We start from the raw sequence: 19,785 nt of genomic DNA, 5'->3' as shown, positions 1-19,785 counted from the left end.
AGAGAAGGAGGACAACAACAGAAAATGTGGAAACAGCAAAAGTGCTAAATGACTTTTTTGTTTCAGTTTTCACCAAAAAGTTTAGTAGCAATTGGACATCTAACTTAATGAATTCCAGTGAAAATGAGGTAGGATCAGAGGCTAAAATAGGGAAAGAATAAGTTAAAAATTACTTAAACAAGTTAGATGTTTTCAAGTCACCAGGGCCTGATGAAATGCATCCTAGAATACTCAAGGAGCTGTCTGGGAGATATCTGAGCCATTAGCGACTATCTTCGAAAAGTCGAAGAATGGTGAGATTCCAGAGGACTGGAAAAGCGGAAATATAATGCCAATCTATAAAACAGGGAATAAGGACAACCTGGGAAATTACAGACCAGTCAGTTTAACTTCAGAACAAATAATTAAGCAATCAATTTGCAGACACCTAGAAGATAGTAAGGTGATAAGTAACAATCAGCATGGATTTGTCAAGAACAAATCATGTCAAACTAACCTAATAGCTTTCTTTGACAGGGTAACAAGTCTTGTGAGTGGGGGGGAAGCGGTAGATGTGGTATATCTTGACTTAAAAAAGCTTTTGATACTTTTTTGCACGACCGTCTCATAAACAAACTAGGGAAATGCTAGATGGAGCTACTATAAGGTGGGTGCATAAATTGGTTGGAAAACCATTCCCAGGGAGTAGTTATCAGTGGTTCACAGTCATGCTGGAAGGGCAAAACAAGTGGGGTCCCGCTGGGATAAGTTCTGGGTCACGTTCTGTTCAATATCTTTATCAATGACTTAGATAATGGCACAGAGAGTACATTTATAAAGTTTGCAAACAATATCAACGTGGGAAGGGTTGCAAGTGCTTTGGAGGATATGATTAAAATTCAAAATGATCTGGACAAACTGCAGAAATGGTCTGAAGAAAATAGGATGAAATTCAATAAGGACAAATGCAAAGTACTCCACTTAGGAAGGAACAATCAGTTGCCTACATACAAAATGGGAAATGACTGCTTAGGAAGGAGTACTGTGGAAAGGGATCTGGGGGTCCTTGAGGATCACAAGCTAAATATGAGTTAACCGTGCAACACTGTTGCACCAAAAAAAAGAAAAAGAAAAAAAAAAAGCAAACATACTTCTGGGATGTATTAGCAGGAGTGTTGTAATACATGAGAAGTAATTTTTCCGCTCTATTCCACCTTGATGTGGCTTCAGCTGGGGTATTGTGTCCAGTTCTGGGTGCCACAGTTCAGGAAAGAGGTGGACAAATTGGAGAAAGTCCAAAGAAGAGCAACAAAAATGATTAAAAGTCTGGAAAATATGACCTATGAGGGAAGATTGACAAAATTGGGTTTGTGTAGTCTGGAGAAGAGAAGACTGAGAGGGGACATGGTAACAGTTTTCAAGTACATAAAAGATTGTTACAAGGAGCAGGGAGAAAAATTGTTCTCCTTAACCTCTGAGGATAGGACGAGAAGCAATGGGCTTAAATTGCAAAAAGGGAGATTTAGGTTGGACATTAGGAAAAAACTTCCTAACTGTCAGGGTGGTTAAGTACTGGAATAAATTGCTTAGGGAGGTTGTGGAATCTCTGTCATTGTCTAACCTGCTCTTAAAAATCTCCAAGCACCTGTCAGGGATGGTCTAGATCAGTGGTTCTCAAACTGGGGTCCACAGACCCTTGGGGGTCCACGAAGGTACTCCAGGGGGTCCCTGAGTCATGTCCGGAGCCATCAGCCCTGCTGATCAACTCCTCCCCCTCCCTCCCAGTGCCTCCTGTACGCTGCGGAACAGCTGGGAGGCACTGGGAAGGAGTGGGAAGTAGCAGGGACGGGGTGTGTTCAGGGGAGGGGGCGAGAAGAGGCGGGGAAGAGGACGGGCAGGGGTGGGAAGAGGTGAGGTGGGGTGGGGCTGGGGCCTTGGGGGAAAGGTTGGAGTGGGGGCGTGGCCTGGGGCTGAGTTGGGGTTGAGCACTTCCAGGGAAAATTAGAAGCCAACTAGGTGGTCCGCAAAAATTTTTAAATCAAAATGTGTGTCCTCAGATTGTTAAAGTTTGAGAACTGCTGGTCTAGATAATACTTAGCCCTGCCTTGAGAACAGGGGACTGGACTAGAAGGCCTCTCAAGGTCCTTTCCAGTCCTACAATTCTGTGATTGATTCTATGATTCCTAGTAACTGCTTCAGAAATTGCATCATAGGCTCATACAATTAGTTTTATATGGAGTGAGAAGATATTTAGGTAAATCACAAAAGAGAAGGTTAAGGAGTGACTTGATCAAAGTCTACAAGTACCTCCATGGGGAACAAATATTTGATAATGGGCCCTTCAGTCTAGCAGAGAAAGGAATAATATGATCCAATGGCTGGAAGTTGAAGCTGGACAAATTCAGACTGGAAAGAAGGTGCAAATTTTTAACAGTGAGGGCAATTAACCATTGAAACAATTTACCAAAGGTCAAGGTGGATTCTCTATCACTGGCAATTTTAAAATCAAGATTTGATGTTTTTTTCTAAAAGATCCTGTTCTAGGAATTATTTTTTGGAAGCTATGGACTGTGTTATACAGGCTGTCAGACTTGATGATCGCAATGGTCCCTTCTGGCCTTTGGACTCTATAATCTTGTGTTTCTGTGGCTAACTCAATACTTTTGTAACTTCAGACAACACTGCTATTGTAGATATTGACTACATTGCTCATGTGATATCTACCTATCTAGTTAGCTGCAGAAGATCAGCTAATGAAATGATTTGTTCTGGTTTTTAATTCAGAAGATTTATTTTGCAGCACACTTGTTATATGTTTATTTTAGCTGTTATCACAAAGCAATAGGCCACTGGAACACAATAGCTTCTAGTACCATTAGACAGGAGTTATTCACTGCCACTGCTCTATGATAACAACCAAAACAAACATCTTGAACCTGATCCTCCCCTGCCTTGCACCTGGCAGAGTCATTTAAACCTGGGCAAAGTGGGTGTAACGTGCTATCGAATCAGAATTCTCCACTCACTTAGCCCAGGTATAAATGGTTACATCAAGGTGTAGGGCTGTAGAGAATCAAGACCCTTATACATACAGCTCCTGAACGAGATAAAAGAAACATGCATTGGCTATTTCACTGCCTTAATTGTGTTCTGACTGCTTAAGTAGCTAACTACTTCTGATCACACTGCTTTTCTGGAAACCATGGACTTGGTTTTTCTCTCAGTTACAGAGGTGCTGCATCTGTGTAACTCCATTGACTTAATGTAGTTACTTATGACCTACAGTGGTGTAAGCATGGTGAGAATCAAGCCCCAAATCTTTATTTTCAGAATACATTAAAGAATTGTACGTGGGAATTATTTTAGCTCATAGAGGCGATTTCCTACCACACCACCCTGAGGATCTGGTCCATTATTTTAAATTGTTATCTATGGACAAAGGTCCACATCACAAAACCACCACCACAACTGGTACTGATTGGCATGTTAGGTGACAGACATCAAAGAGAGGACAAGGATGAAATGGGCTTCGAGAGGGACCGAACAGCCCTCTTGCCCCTTTGTCACTCCTGGACAGGACCAAAGGTATGAGCGGTGGAACACGAGTAAGGCTGCCAGTTTGGAGAAGCTTACCCACTCCGCTAACATGCTGAGCATGGAGAGTCCATGTACGCAAACAATCCTGAAGTTCAGCCATTGCTTTTTCTCTGTTCTCATCTCCTTTTGAGAGAATGTTGGTAACTCCAAAACAGGGGAAGTTGAGATTTTGCATGCACCTTTTAAAATACTTAGGGAAAGGCTTCAAAGATGAAGAGAATGTCTATCAGATCAAAGCTCACCCACAGTTGGGATTTTTCTGCCTAGCACCTACACATAGCGTTGTCATCGATCCCCGGATATTAGAGAGACACGGTTAATCCGCTTTTTAAAAAATAAACAGCGTCTCACCCTATACTTATCCAGTTCTAAACTCTGGAGCATATTCCCAAGGGTTGAAGCTCAGGCATTGTGAAAAGTGCCAACAGGTGTGTTGTTTTTCCAATAATCCCTACTGCCATCAGCACTCCTTACCGTGGTTTTTAAAGTAAGAGTTATTTAATCACTTCATTTGCTCATCACATGCATGACATTTCTTTAGCGCTTTGCCTGCTACATGAATTGTACATAAATTCAGGAAATTGATGCTTTCGTCTGCACTGGAGATTACAGACACCTCCATAAGTGCACTGACACAAAACCGTGTGCGGAAGAGTCCGCTCACTGCAGGTGACCCCTCCCCTGCCCTCCCCCCCATGGGGCTAGGTGTGGTGTAACGGCTCCCCTCCTCCTCTGGCCCAGCAGTGATCTGCCACTTTCTATGACTTGGCCATCCAGCCAGATCACTTTTAGGTCTGCCTTTTTCAGGTAAACTCAAGGCCAACACACCAGTGATCTGGCAGCACCACACCAGAGGTTTGGCCCAACTTCAAGCTTCTGGGCCTGCTGGCCCTTGGCTCCAGGGTCTTCATGTCCCTGCCCTAGGTGGGCTGGTAGGGGAGCCCAGGCCTGCCCACTATTTGGGTTCCAGCCAAAGGATTATGTATGAAGCATATGAGGTCTATTTGTTCAGACACTGCTGTATCCCTGGGCTGCTTCCTACCATGGCCTGCAGGTAGGTCTTTCTGACGGTCTCTTCCAAGGAGGACTCTTCTGCAGGTCCCAGTACAAAGGGGATCTAAATTAGTTCAGGAACAAAAAGGTTCTGCACCAGGCCTACCAGCCCTGGGCTCTGACGCGTAGGAGTCTCTAGTTAGGCTCTATCTCCAGCCAGGCTTCCCTTCACAGGGCTAGTACACACAAGGTCTCCCTCTTCCAGTCAGTCACAACTGAGCTGGGCTTTTTCTCTTTTATTGCCTCCCTTCAGGTGTAACAGGCTGCACCTGATTGGGCCCAGATGCTCTCGTTAGCCCTTCTTGGTCTGTGTGGGGTCTGTATATCCCAGCCAGGGCCGGCTCCAGCATAAAAAAGCCAACAACTTGCTGCCCAACAGGGAGGCGGAGTGACGGTGCGGCCGCCGAATTCCCGCCGGCGACCGAAGAAGAGTCGCGTCCTCACCGCCGAATTGCCGCCGAGCACGAAACGCGCTGTGACGGAGTGGCCGCCAAATTCCCGCCACCGCCAAGGGCGGAGTGCCGCCCCAGAGCCCGACGTCCTGCCGCCCCTTTACATTTGCCGCCCCAGGCACCTGCCTGGTTCGCTGGTGTCTGGAGCCGGCCCTGACCCCAGCACAGCCTAGTGGAGACAGACAAAGCCTTACCTCTGCTTGAAACAGCAAACTGTAGCTTGGCCTGTCCAAACTAGGGATCCGCACTGTTGTAGCTACACGAGGGGCTAATTTCCAGCACCGGTAAGGCCTAGGTAGGCCTGAAAGCTGCAGTTAGCCTTGGCGTAGATAGGTGCGTGTAGTAGGACACACACCCTGGAGCACCCTCTGCAGCAGGCCATGGCACAACAGGTACACCTGTCTCCATTTCCCTTTTACCTGCCTGTAGAAAGGAATATAGTTTCACAGCATCCAGCACAAAGCCTGCCTCTGGGCACAATTTATTCATGTACACTAGTGCAGGAGTTCCCCCAGCACCCTTGTAATAAAACCATTCTCCAGTTACCACCGTAAACATAACATGTCTAGGGGTTTTCCACTCCCCGGCCGGGGACATCACTTCTAGGTCACCTATCAGCACTCTGCTTCCAATTCCTTTTGCCCCTGTTCCAGGGACCCCCTCACCAGGCCTCCACCAGTCCCATGACTCCTCTACCACAGCCCTCCCTACCTGAGAGTCCAAACCCAGTGAACATCCCTCCAGGGCCAATCCCTTGTTCTGGCCTCTTCCTGCACCCCTCTGCTCAGATCTTCGACTAAAGGGCTCCCCTTCCTGTGATGTCCCTAGGCCTCTCTGCCTGCCAGGCACCACCCTCCAACAATGACTCTGTTGCTTCTGGTATCAGCTTCCCCAGACCAAGCTGGATCTTCCCCTTTTCCTGGGAGCCTCTGTCCGAGCCTTCTGCTCCTCAGAGGTCCGTGCCAACCAAGAACTCTTTAGGAGCCCTCACCAGAACTCAGCTCTTTCTCCTGGGTCCCCTATAGCTATCTCCCAAGCACCCCCGGCCAGCACTCCATTGGTCCTCTCCTCCTCAGGCAGCTTTACCCACCCTTCTAGGGTGTGATTCTCCTAATCACCTCCCCTTTGGGATCCAGCTGCCCTCTTTTAATCAGGAGTGAGTTGACCAGCCACAGCTGCACTGGCCTCTTCCCTCTGAAAGGGCCAGTGTCCCCATGCGACAGGGCCCCAAATAGGATGAATATTAGCTCTGCTCCTACCCGAGGGCTCAGGTTGCCGTACAATAAAGATCAAACACCAGATACACCAGAAGGAAAGCTAAATAATATTCCAGCCTCTTACAGGACAAAGACATACAAACAAATGAGGGCCAACACTAATAATAATAATTTGAAAATGAAAAGTTTCCAGCTGCTGGTCAAAAGTAAGGACAGACAAACTGCGATGTATGTGAAGGGGAGCATGGTTCAGCCCTGAGGAGCCTCCTCTACAAAGGGACGGTTGTCTCTTTATCCTAGACATGATGCTGGAGCGGAGGCCAGCATTTTCCATGTATAGGCCCCTAAATAAGTGGCCTGCTTTTTCAGAGCACCAGCAGCTCCGATTAAAGTCAGTGGGTTTTCTGAGTGCTCAGCACCTCTCAAAATCAGGCTACCATTTTGAGTATTCAAATATGGATTTGGGTGCCTGATTTCAGGCAGCCTGGTTTGACATTTTTGTCTGGAATCCCTAAAAAAAGGAGGTATCAAAGTTCAGAGACCAGCGTGGCCAAGGCTGTCACAGCACTGCCCTGTTTCCTTTTAGCCAGCCGAGCATTATTTTGAACACTGGCATCCCCTATAGTTTATGGGGCGGGAGCCATTTGTGTTCTCAGTTGTTGCTTTTTTATAAAAAGAGGGAGGCAAATGAAGATGTAAACTTCATTACTCATAATACAGAGTAAATTACGGCCCCCCATTGTTTACAGTAAATATCCCGCTCATGTCAGAAATAAATCAATTTCCCTCTGAGCTCTGTTTTATCCCCCTCAGCAGTACTGCATTGATCACAAACTGTAGGAGACTGTAATTTCCGTGGCTTTACAATATTTGCCTCGGAACAACACAAGCAATGTTCAGCTTTTCAGGAATTTTCTTTTTCTACAAAAGGAATTTATGGGGTGTACTCTGTATTTCACAATGAGAAGAGTATATTTGGTTGGATATTTGCAATGGACATTGTAGTTACGATGCAGGAGGCGCTTTTAGTCATATCCCCTATTTTCAGGAATTAAAATGACCCACTGGGTTGAAATTTCTTACAGGTGTTGTGAGCTCAAAGGTGGATTTTTCTGCATGGAAAGTTTGGCACAATTCCATTGGGATATTGTGGTGAGTGGATTATTCTAAGCATGAAACAAGTCCAGTTCCGTGGAATCTTTCAGAAATTCTTTTTCCATAGGGATAAATCCAAACCACTTTCCTTTTGACAAGTGACCTCAGGCACGTGTCTAGTTCTTAAGGTAGATCACGGACTTTGCAAAGGTGGGTTGAGAAACGACATTATAAAGCAGTGGATGGCACATTGCATATGGGCAGGGCAGCATTTTCCTAAGACAGAGACTGTGCCAGTTAGAAGGTGCACCCAGGACCAGAATCCCTCCCTGCTCCCCACTGTTTGTGAGAACACTAAAAAGGGGTAGACGTCCCTCCGTGTGACAGCTGCCCAGCTCTGTGGGCTGGCATGTAGATGGGGTGGAGCTATGGCTCTGTTATTCCCTACCTATTCCTTCCCCCCTCAAGAGATCATGCTACCTGCACTCCCCAAGTGCACAGACGGTGTAAGAGAAGAGACTCCTTGCACCCTTCCCACTCTCTGCTCACTTGTGCAGTGCCCAGGCCAGAATCTGGCCCTTACTGATTTAAATCCAGACTGAGGGCCAGATTCTCACCCCAGAAGATGAGTAGCACTTACTCACAAGAGCAGTCCTGTGTGTGTGTGTGCTACTCACCATGATTAAGGCTTGCAAATCAGACTGGTAACCAGGTTGCCACAAGGGGTTGCCAGGTAACCAGGTTGCCAACCCCTTGTGGTAACCCCTTGTGGTAACCAGGTTGCCAACCCCTTGTGGCCCTTCCAGGTACAACTCACCCAGCTGCAGGTCTGCACTGGTGTGTCTGTCCTAACAAGGTCCAGCATAGGGGTGCTTTGGGCCTCCAGCCAAACCCCCTTCAGTCCCACCTCTCTCAGGACATTAGGTAATGAGCAATGAAAACAAACATAACTCCAAACCAGAGTCTTCCCATGAACCATCGGTGAGGCCCTGCACTTCTCTTCAGGGCTTGTCTCCCAAACAGTCTGTGCTTCCATCAGCTCCCTTGATCTGATCATCTTTTCCAGGAGGGCTGATTCGGCTGGCCAGTGATCTCTCTCTCTCAGGGCTCTAACCAGGTTTCCCTCCCACTGAGGGACACAGACGTCTGTCGTCCTTCCTGGTGAGCCCTGAACTGGGCTAAGCCCACTCCACATCTGGCTGTGGCCGCAGGTGTAGCATTGCAGGGCCAGCTGGGTCCACAGGCTTTTCCTAACCTTTTCATGCCAGTGGAGAGCCTGACAACCTCCTTAACCCCTCGTTGCCGGTGTGGGGTCTCTTTGCCCCACCACAAGGCCTGTGAGTCAAATCCTGAGGTGCTGCTCTCATTATAACTGCTGTGAGCCCAGGGTAACGCCACTGATTTCAAGGGAATTATTCCGAATTTACCCAGGAATAAGAGATCGGAACCAGGACCTCAGTTTTCACACAAACCTTACTTGAGCAAACTCCCACTAATATCAAGAGGGATTAGCCAAAGTAAAGAGTGAGTAGAAGCTGTCTACGGTCCTCAGGATTTGTTCCACCCTGAAATAAAAACGTCACAGTTGATTCCAAGGATTGCACTTCCATATACATGCGCAAAAGAGATCAGATTATCTGGTCTGCCTGAGCAGCACTTTGGATAACACTGGGGGATAGGGGCCAAGGTGAAAGATGATCTGTTTTATACTCCAGGAGCCATTCCAATAGCTGGAGTTCAGCCAGACACAGAGATGTTCCTGTTTACCTCCTTTCTCCTGGTCAGGCCCCTGCATTGGTGGAAAGTGCAGAGGAGGAGCCTACACACCTGGCAAAGCCTCAGGGGTCAGCGTTGGCTGTGTTTAAATCTGCTGTTCTCTAGCATACCCTGTTTGACTTACACTGGTGTACAACTGGAGTAACATAGCAGAGAATCAGGGCCTAGACATACTAAAGAGAGTATATTTTATTTGCTTAATGCATGTTCTCCATCTACGAAATGGGAACCTCCTTCATAAAGCACTTTGCAATCTGCTGCTGAAAAGTGCTGTGTAAGAGCTGGGAATTACTATTTACTATGATCAATCAGCATCAAAGTGCTGGGCAATAAACCAATACTACTCACGACAAAGAAAAAGGAAGATACACCTGACCCATGTAGCTCACCAGTGGAACAAATGGGACTGGCGCAAGTGCAAAACCAGTAGCCCTCGGGCGAACCTCTGCACCAGAAGAAAGGGGAGAACTCCCCAACGAGGACAAAGACGAGGGGGAAGCAAATGCAAAGGAAAAGAGAGAACACAATGGGAGCGGGAGGGTTCCGAAATATGGCCAGAGGTAAGGCAGCTGATATACATGGGCCTTACACTGTGCCCCTCTTTTGTGAATGCAGAGGACCCTGGAAACAGTTGCAGCAAGGCATTTCCATTGGGCAGGGAAGAGGAAGGAGATGAGATTTGGAGATACAGACATCTATGCCCCCTATTCACTTTGGAATACTGCTCCACAGGGGTTCCTTACATGGGGGTGCCGGAAGGATTGTGAGATCAGACTAGGGGAGGAGCAGAAGCAGTGTTGCTGGATCTGGAGTTTTCAGCCATTCTGTTGTGGAGAAGCTCTTCCACTCCAGGGCCTGAGTCTTCCAAGCTCCATGGATCCCCATGCACACAGCTTGGTTGCTCAGGATTTGAATTTGGGCCCAAATGCAGCCAAGGAGAGACTCCAGTGAATCTACTTTAAGAGAATTCCACAATCAAGGATCTTGGGCAGAGAAAGCTTTGTCCTGGGGTAGTCAAGTATTGATTGTTCCTAGGTTCTGAGAACCATGCTGCCCTGGCAAATTATAACTTCTGGGTAGAGGTGTAATACAAGAAGCAGACATTCAAATGATTTAAAATGATACCTTCACCCCCATTCAGCAACTATAATTTGGTGACTCTGAACATGTGTTCAAAAGACACCATCAGGTCAAATTTGGCCCACAGTCTTAGGTAATATAAAGGCTTAGGTTACCAAATCTAAGCTCACCAGAAATCTTTCCATGATATTTTTACATTTCAATTGTAAACATCCCCCAGGAGTATTTGCAACCCACACATTGCAGCACTGTACAAAAGCATGAGTAGCTAAAAGTGAAATGGACCATGAAATGACACAAATAAAAGTGAAACCGACTAGTCTATTTTTGAGTTCAAAAATGCAAAAAACAAACAGAATAAATGAAGAAAAGTAAATTAGGCTTTTAAAAGGCTTTGTTGTAATGAATATTATTACTTAATTCTTTGTATTAGGGGAGGGTCTAGACACCCCAGTGAGGGTCCCATTGTGCTAGATGCTGTACAGACAAGTAACACAGACAGTTCCTGTTTCAGACAGCATTAGTCTGGGTGTCAGACAAGTTGGTAAAACAGACAAATGGAGTGGCGGGTGGCAGGGGGTGGGGAGGATGAGGTAACCAAAAGAAGAGACTTTAGGTTAGTATCTTTCTGCTAATCATCTGAGGTGTTATTAGTTCCCCAGGTAAGGATATTTGTTTTTATAAAACTATATGATTTTTAATCAAACAGAAACCCTTTAAAGTAACAATCATATAGAAATGAAAATGCTGTATGTGCACAAGAAGACCATAAGAACAGCCATACTGGGTCACACCAAAGATCCATCTAGACCAGTACCCTCTCTTCTGACAGTGGCCAATGCCAGGTGCTTCAGAGGGAATGAACAGAACAGGTAATCATAGAATATCAGGGTTGGAAGGGACCTCAGGAGGTCATCTAGTCCAACCCCCTGCTCAAAGCAGGACCAACCCCCAATTTTTGCCCCAGATCCCAAATGGCCCCCTCAAGGATTGAACTCACAACCCTGGATTTAGCAGGCCAATGCTCAAACCACTGAGCTATCCCTCCCGTCCTTGTCACCCATTGCCAGCTTCTGGCAAAATGAGTATTGAATTACCTAACTTTTTTCTTTGATCTTAAGTAGCTTTTTGCTTTTAATATGCACTCCTTAAATATTTCTGATTCACTGCAAACTAGGCAAGCATTAGCACTAAACTTTTAAGGGCCTGCTCAATAGTTGAGCTACACAAACGGTACGTGCAAAACCTTGTAATTCTGGGAGTGCACCCAAACAGCTGCATGTACACTTACCAGTTAAGGTATGCAAATATGTGTGGATACATACAAATGCAGGGAGTGTGTTTCTACAACAGGGACAGGCCAAGATGCATTGTGCATTGCTCACTGGGGCCCCAGTTCCTCAAAGGCCAGATTTTCAAATTTATTTAGGGGCCTGAAGTTACAGAGAGAGACACTTAGGGTATGTCTTCACGACCCACCGGATCGGCAGGTACGCCTGTACTCCACCTCGACAGGAGGAGTAAGCGGAGTCGACGGGGGAGCTGCCGCGGTCGACTCGCCGCCATGAGGACGGCCAGGTAAATCAAACTAAGATACTTCGACTTCAGCTACGCGAATATCTTAGTTTGAACCCCCACCCCAGTGTAGCCCAGGCCTTAGTGGGATTTTCTAAAGAGCCTAAAGAGCAAGTTCGGGTCTTAAGTTCCCTTGATTTCAATGGGAGTTAGGGGCCTCACCTGCTTAGGTGCTTTTGAAAACTCCACCACGCACCTATCTGCCTCTTCAGGTGCCCTTGAAATACCTTGAAAATTTGCCTCCCAAGCATTGAAGCATGTGTTTACATCCCACTGACTTCACTGGAACTTGAGCCCATGCTTAAATGCTTTGCTGAGCTGGAGCGTTTATGTGAGCCTTTGAAATGTTTTCTCTAAAGAAAAACTTTGATCTTCTACAGATGTTTGTGCTATTTCATACTGACCTGGCCTTGCTGTGAAAGTAAGAAACAATAATAATTTATTATATTATTAATTATTATTATTGAAGCACTTGGAGCGATCCCTCAGGGTATGAATGAGCAGCTCAAGAACACATTAGGAGTGCAAGACATCATGATCAGTGACCTCCAGGAGACAGCGCTCTTACGCACTGCCAGACTTTTAAGGAAAGTCAAAGAAGAACAAGCAACTCTGAGCACCAAAAGTGCAAGAATTCTGCAGAGGATTGAACAAAACTCCTGCCTACCCAAACGTACAGAGTCGGTTCATGGTCAGGATTTATTGGTGACTCATAGGGATAAATTTTAGACAGTAGCCTTCCCCTTTTTATACTTACACATCTTGTATATTGTGAAAGCTATTGTTTTTTTTTTTAAAAAAAATCCCAATAAGTAAACCCGTCCCCATGATGTATTACTGAGGGATAATAACAATAGTAATATGTGCTTCTATTATTAGTTTTGAAATGTGAAACAGATCAGATAAATCTGGTAGATTTGCCTCTGACCTATCTGGAGTCAGTGGCCCAATTCTCAAGTCTGTATGAGCTATGTTTTGTGCAAGACCCAAAGAGAGGATCCAAGCCAAAAGAAGCTTTCTATTAGAGCCTTGCAATCTGGCCCAAACCCATAATAATTGGGTTGGAGTTGGGTCAGGTCTGAAAACAATCCGATGTTCTCTGGCTAGGTCATCTCTGATCACGGAGGATTGGCGCTGCAGCAGCCTTGCTGTGCTTTGTACCGCTAGGCTGACCAGATAGCAAATGTGAAAAATCGGGCCGGGGGTGGGCGCCTATATAAGACTAAGCCCCAAATATCGGGACCGTCCCGATAAAATCAGGACATCCGGTCACCCTATGTACTGCGGACAGTGCTGACAAATTGTAGCACTTCTCACTCCGCATCATGCTCAGGCGTCTGGAGATGGATCGCGGTCATGGAGAGCGAAAGCCCTCCCAGGCCAAGCCCCAAGGACAAAGCGGAGGTGCTGACACAGGTTCGGGGGGAGTTTCGGGTTTGGGTTGGGACAGTGCTGAAAGTGACTCGATGCTGTCAGATCGGGTTTGGGTCAGGCTTTAAAATTAGGCCCAAGCAGATCTCTACTTTATGCCCTCCTACGTCTGCAGCTGGCTGTGGTGCCATTTTGCTCCTGACACAAGTGATAGCAGCCTCAGGGCTGCTCTGACTTATGCCCATCTGCAGTGGCCCTGCAGCTGTTACACCAGCAGGGGATTGCCAGAGCACGGTGGGTATAATATAGCTAGGCCCTCTTACCCCCAAGCTGGCACTAGATTAAGGGGTGGCATAGAGCCAGCTATACCAGCTCCATGCAACCTATGATTACATCACACTCACTGTTCCCTCTAAGCTGTCCGCGTGTGCACACACACACAGATCCTAAACCCCACGCACACAGCGAAACACTGTATACACAAAAAATGAAATACTACGTCGGAGCCAGGCCGAAATATCATTTACGGGCGACTTTTGACATTGTTCACCCACCATCTATCAACACAGCCAGATTCTACTAGCTGGCAAGGGGGGGAAAGGGAAAGGAGGGCAATAAATCGTATCCCTCCCCGCCAGCATTTCGAACGTGGAATGTTGATGACGTCGGGACCCACACATCTCCTTGCAGTCTGTTCATTTGGCTATGTACAAACTCAAGTACGTGCGAATAAATCAAAATGCCTGGCCATAGTTGCTAAGGAACTGTAAAGATTTCCCAGAAATGAACAAAGGTAAGTGTTGTTTTCCGTGATTGAAATCTTTCAAAGGCATTGGACTTCATACATTTACTCGTGTTTTACCATTTCCCCGCTTTTTTTTGCTGCAGATGCATGGACATGATCAGAGCTATGCACAAACTTCCTGATCTGAATGATCTCCTGTTTGCCCTTTTGTCGAGTCACGCTGTTAAGCGCATTGAAATAGTGGCCATATAATAAAAGTATTAATTTTAAATAAACCAATCTGGTAAAAAATCAATCCCAAAATGTCACTGTCTAGAGGTCTAAAGCATAAAAGAACAACGACTTCATCTGAATCTGGATGGCTGGATGAGACTATAGAGATGGTTATACCGAAGTCACATAGCGTGATGCTTGTCAAGCTTCGTGAAATATTCACATATGATGAGGACAACGCAGCGGTTTGTGTATATTGTCGAGATGCTAGAGCTTTGGGAGAATTTTCAACAGGAAGAATGTAGAACAATGTATGGAAGTTGGATTTCTTAAAGCATCACCTGTCAAGTAAGTCTCATATAGATGGTGTAACAAGACTTAGAAACAAAAACCCTTCCTTACGGAGCAGATTGCTTAGCATGATTCTTGAAAGTCCAGCTGAAAAGCAGAGGAGGCAAATTAATCTTGAACACAAGCGCTCAAACCCAGAAGAAATCAAGGTACTTATTGACAGTGTGTTGTTGGCTATTAAAATGAACAGCTCAATGCTTTCTGTTCAGGATATTAATGACCATATGGAAAAGTATGTGCGCATACCAGTGAGCTAGAGAAGTAAAAATTATGCTTTTGAATTTTGTGAAATTATCAACTGCATTGTCCAAAATGACTTCATGCATGAAATAGCAACGTTTCATACTCTAGCTGTTGATGAAAGCACTGATATATCCATTAACAGATACTTGATACTGTACTTTAAATATAGATCCATAAATTCTGCAGACGATAAAACTTTGTTTGGTGTACTATTACAATTGCAAGAATGTGATGCTGTTTCAATAGTGTCTGCAATCAAAGAGTTTTATAAAAAACACCAACTTGATCTAATGAAAATGGTGATGTTCACATCTGATGGTGCCTCTGTGATGTTGGGCAAACTCAATGACGTGGCGGCTCAGCTGAAATGTGGTATTCCACACTTAGTCCAGCAACATTGTGTTGCACACGGGGAAGACTTGGGGATTTCTGATGCATGGAAAGAGGTCAAGCTGATAAGTGACATCGAAACCTTAATGAGAACTGTCGACACGTTGTTCTTTCAGTCATCCAGGAGCAAATGCAAATTTCAGGAAATAGTGGATGCTTCTGAATGTGAGTCACTGGCTTTCAGGCCACTCAATGAAGTGTGCTGGTTATCTAGGCACTTTGCACTTCGAGCAATTATTCGCAACTATAATCCTCTTCTGGAATATTTTGAGCAAGACAAAGATACTGATCCAGTTTCTAAATACTGCCACAAAAAGCTGAATACCATGGAATACTGAATAACATTAGAAGTTTTGAATGATGTTTTGTCGGAGCTGACTTCACGATCCACGCTGCTCCAGAAACGGGGCCTTACACCTCTTGAAGCATTTCACCTTGCCCGAGGTAAACTGAACAAGATCAGAAGACAGTACCTTGGAGATTCAGTCTTATGGAGTGACAAAGTTAAGGCTCTCTTAGATATGACCTCTCAAGAAAATAATGAAATTGATACCAGTTCCATAATAACTTTCATAAACATCTTGTGTGCACATTTGGCAGACAGGTTTCCAGAGGATGAAGTCCAGGAGTGGTCCGCTTTTGATTGTGCAGCAATAGTTAAGTGTGACTTCAATTTTGGAATTCATCAGATCAAATCCCTATGTTCAAAATACAAAGACTTTCTTGATGAAGTGAGCTGTAGCTCACGAAAGCTCATGCTCAAATAAATTGGTTAGTCTCTAAGGTGCCACAAGTACTCCTTTTCTTTTTGCGAATACAGACTAACACGGCTGTTCCTCTGAAACCTGTCATTATGCAAGGCACTGCATTTAGCCGTATGGAGTGGAAATCTATCAACTGCATGAAGAAACTTGTACAGATACAGACAGACATCATCTTCCTTTCCAAATGCAAACAGATGGACATCGTACCAAAAGGACTGAAGGTCAAAAATCCATTACAATCTACATACCACACAGACTATGCTGACAGCTTGTGCCTCACGCTCTCAAAGAAACTGCGGAATCACCTGATCAAGATCCTCTACAGCAAACAGGGAAAGATTAAGAATGAGCTCTCAAAAATGGATACTCTCATAAAGAACCAACCTTCCACACAAACTTCCTCGTGGCTGGATTTTACTAAAACTAGACAAGCCATTTACAACGCACACTTTGCTTCTCTACAAAAGAAAAAAGACACTAAACTTTCTAAACTACTACATGCTACAAGGGGCCACAGCAATGGTTCCCTCACCCCACCTAGCAATATTGTTAACCTATCCAACTATACTCTCAGCCCAGCAGAAGCAGCTGTTCTATCTCGGGGCCTCTCCTTCTGCCCCTCCACCCCCACGAACATGATACAGTTCTGTGGTGACCTAGAATCCTATTTTCGACGTCTCCGTCTCAAGGAATATTTCCAAAATACCTCTGAACAACATACTAATCCACAGAGGTCTCCCTGCCAACACTACAGAAAGAGGGATTCTAGATGGACTCCTCCTGAAGGTCGAAACAGCAGACTGGACTTCTACATAGAGTGCTTCCGCCGACGTGCACGGGCTGAAATTGTGGAAAAGCAGCATCACTTGCCCCATAACCTCAGCCATGCGGAACGCAATGCCATCCACAGCCTCAGAAACAACTCTGACATCATAATCAAAAAGGCTGACAAAGGAGGTGCTGTTGTCATCATGAATAGGTCGGAATATGAACAAGAGGCTGCTCGGCAGCTCTCCAACACGAGTTTCTACAAGCCATTACCCTATGATCCCACTGAGAGTTACCAAAAGCAACTACAGCATTTGCTCAAGAAACTTCCTGAAAAAGCACAAGATCAAATCCGCACAGACACACCCCTGGAACCCCGACCTGGGATATTCTATCTACTACCCAAGATCCATAAACCTGGAAATCCTGGGCGCCCCATCATCTCAGGCATTGGCACCCTGACAGCAGGATTGTCTGGCTATGTAGACTCCCTCCTCAGGCCCTACGCTACCAGCACTCCCAGCTACCTTCGAGACACCACTGACTTCCTGAGGAAACTTCAATCCATCGGTGATCTTCCTGATAACACCATCCTGGCTACTATGGATGTAGAAGCCCTCTACACCAACATTCCACACAAAGATGGACTACAAGCCGTCAAGAACACTATCCCCGATAATGTCACGGCTAACCTGGTGGCTGAACTTTGTGACTTTGTCCTTACCCATAACTATTTCACATTTGGGGACAATGTATACCTTCAGATCAGCGGCACTGCTATGGGTACCCGCATGGCCCCACAGTATGCCAACATTTTTATGGCTGATTTAGAACAACGCTTCCTCAGCTCTCGTCCCCTAAAGCCCCTACTCTACTTGCGCTATATTGATGACATCTTCATCATCTGGACCCATGGAAAAGAAGCCCTTGAGGAATTCCACCATGATTTCAACAATTTCCATCCCACCACCAACCTCAGCCTGGTCCAGTCCACACAAGAGATCCACTTCCTGGACACTACAGTGCTAATAAACAATGGCCACATAAACACCACCCTATACCGTAAACCTACTGACCGCTATTCCTACCTGCATGCCTCCAGCTTTCACCCTGACCACACCACACGATCCATCGTCTACAGCCAAGCTCTGCGATACAACCGCATTTGCTCCAACCCCTCAGACAGAGACAAACACCTACAAGATCTCTGTCAAGCTTTCTTACAACTACAATACCCACCTGCAGAAGTAAAGAAACAGATTGATAGAGCCAGAAGAGTTCCCAGAAGTTACCTACTACAGGACAGGCCTAACAAAGAAAATAACAGAACGCCACTAGCCGTCACCTTCAGCCCCCAACTAAAACCCCTCCAACGCATTATTAAGGATCTACAACCTATCCTAAAGGATGACCCAACACTCTCACAAGTCTTGGGAGACAGGCCAGTCCTTGCCTACAGACAGCCCCGCAACCTGAAGCAAATACTCACCAACAACCACATACCACACAACAGAACCACTAACCCAGGAACTTATCCTTGCAACAAAGCCCGTTGCCAATTGTGCCCACATATCTATTCAGGGGACACCATCACAGGGCCTAATAACATCAGCCACACTATCAGAGGCTCGTTCACCTGCACATCCACCAATGTGATCTATGCCATCATGTGCCAGCAATGCCCCTCTGCCATGTACATTGGTCAAACTGGACAGTCTCTACGTAAAAGAATAAATGGACACAAATCAGATGTCAAGAATTATAACATTCATAAACCAGTCGGAGAACACTTCAATCTCTCTGGTCACGCAATCACAGACATGAAGGTCGCTATCTTAAAACAAAAAAACTTCAAATCCAGACTCCAGCGAGAAACTGCTGAATTGGAATTCATTTGCAAATTGGATACTATTAATTTAGGCTTAAATAGAGACTGGGAGTGGCTAAGTCATTATGCAAGGTAGCCTGTTTCCTCTTGTTTTTTCCTACCCCCCCCCCAGATGTTCTGGTTTAACTTGGATTTAAACCTGGAGAATGGTCAGTTTAGATGAGCTATTACCAGCAGGAGAGTGAGTTTGTGTGTGTATGGGGGTGGGGGGGATGTGAGAAAACCTTGATCTATGCAGGAAATAGCCCGACTTGATTATGTAAAGAGTTGTCACTTTGGATGGGCTAGCACCAGCAGGAGAGTGAATTTGTGTGGGGGGGTGGAGGGTGAGAAAACCTGGATTTGTGCTGGAAATGGCCCACCTGTTGATCACTTTAGATAAGCTATTACCAGCAGGACAGTGGGGTGGGAGGAGGTATTGTTTCATGATTTCTGTGTGTATATAAAGTCTGCTGCAGTTTCCACGGTAAACATCTGATGAAGTGAGCTGTAGCTCACGAAAGCTCATGCTCAAATAAATTGGTTAGTCTCTAAGGTGCCACAAGTACTCCTTTTCTTCTTGCTGAAGAGTTTGTTATAGTCAGTCAGTACAATGACTTCAAGTTTGCAGTAGCCAAAAGAGTCAAAAGCCAATTGGTTTTAAGTTTCCCGGATATGGTGACATTTGCTCACCAGAACGAACAGTTTCAGGATCTTTCAAAGTTGATGGATATTGGAGGAAGATTCCTAGCATCAAGTGCAGACTGTGAGCGTGGCTTTAGCTTAATGAACACTCTAAAAAACAAACTATGGAATTGTTTACAAGTAGATCATTTGGACATGCTGATGTGTCTTAAGAGTTATAAGCTGGATGGAGGACTGATAGATCTGGACAGAGTTTATATTGAATGGGCAAATGAAAAAGATTGCAGGGAAAAACAGTAAGATTAGTTTAACAGTCTTTGACATTTTGACCAATAAGGAAATTAAAATGCATTTGTAATTACATATCTTATTCTTGGCTGATAAAAATTTATTGATATTTTTTAGGAAAATTTTAAATTTAAAACACAAACTCTTGTTTTTCTTTTTTTACTTATGATGTATCTATCTGAAAACCCATATAAATTGATGTAATGGCATACTTATTAAATTGTCTTTATTATATGTTTATCAAAATCTTTTCAGGTGTGTATAGAATGAAAGGTGAAAGTGGACACCAATGGGCAGAAGCCTATGGACTGATAAT

The 19,785-nt window shown here is 45.2% G+C and overlaps 1 protein-coding gene across 1 annotated transcript in view; it reads right to left on the bottom strand.

Moving 5' to 3' along the window:
- SERTAD2 (SERTA domain containing 2) overlaps positions 1–19,785 on the bottom strand; it is a 183,153-nt gene that overhangs the window by 122,823 nt on the left and 40,545 nt on the right. The window lies entirely within an intron of this gene.

This window comes from Lepidochelys kempii, chromosome 3 (genome assembly GCF_965140265.1).
Source record: "Lepidochelys kempii isolate rLepKem1 chromosome 3, rLepKem1.hap2, whole genome shotgun sequence".
In the NCBI taxonomy this organism is placed as follows: domain Eukaryota; kingdom Metazoa; phylum Chordata; order Testudines; family Cheloniidae; genus Lepidochelys; species Lepidochelys kempii.
This window is presented reverse-complemented; position numbering and strand designations above follow the sequence as displayed.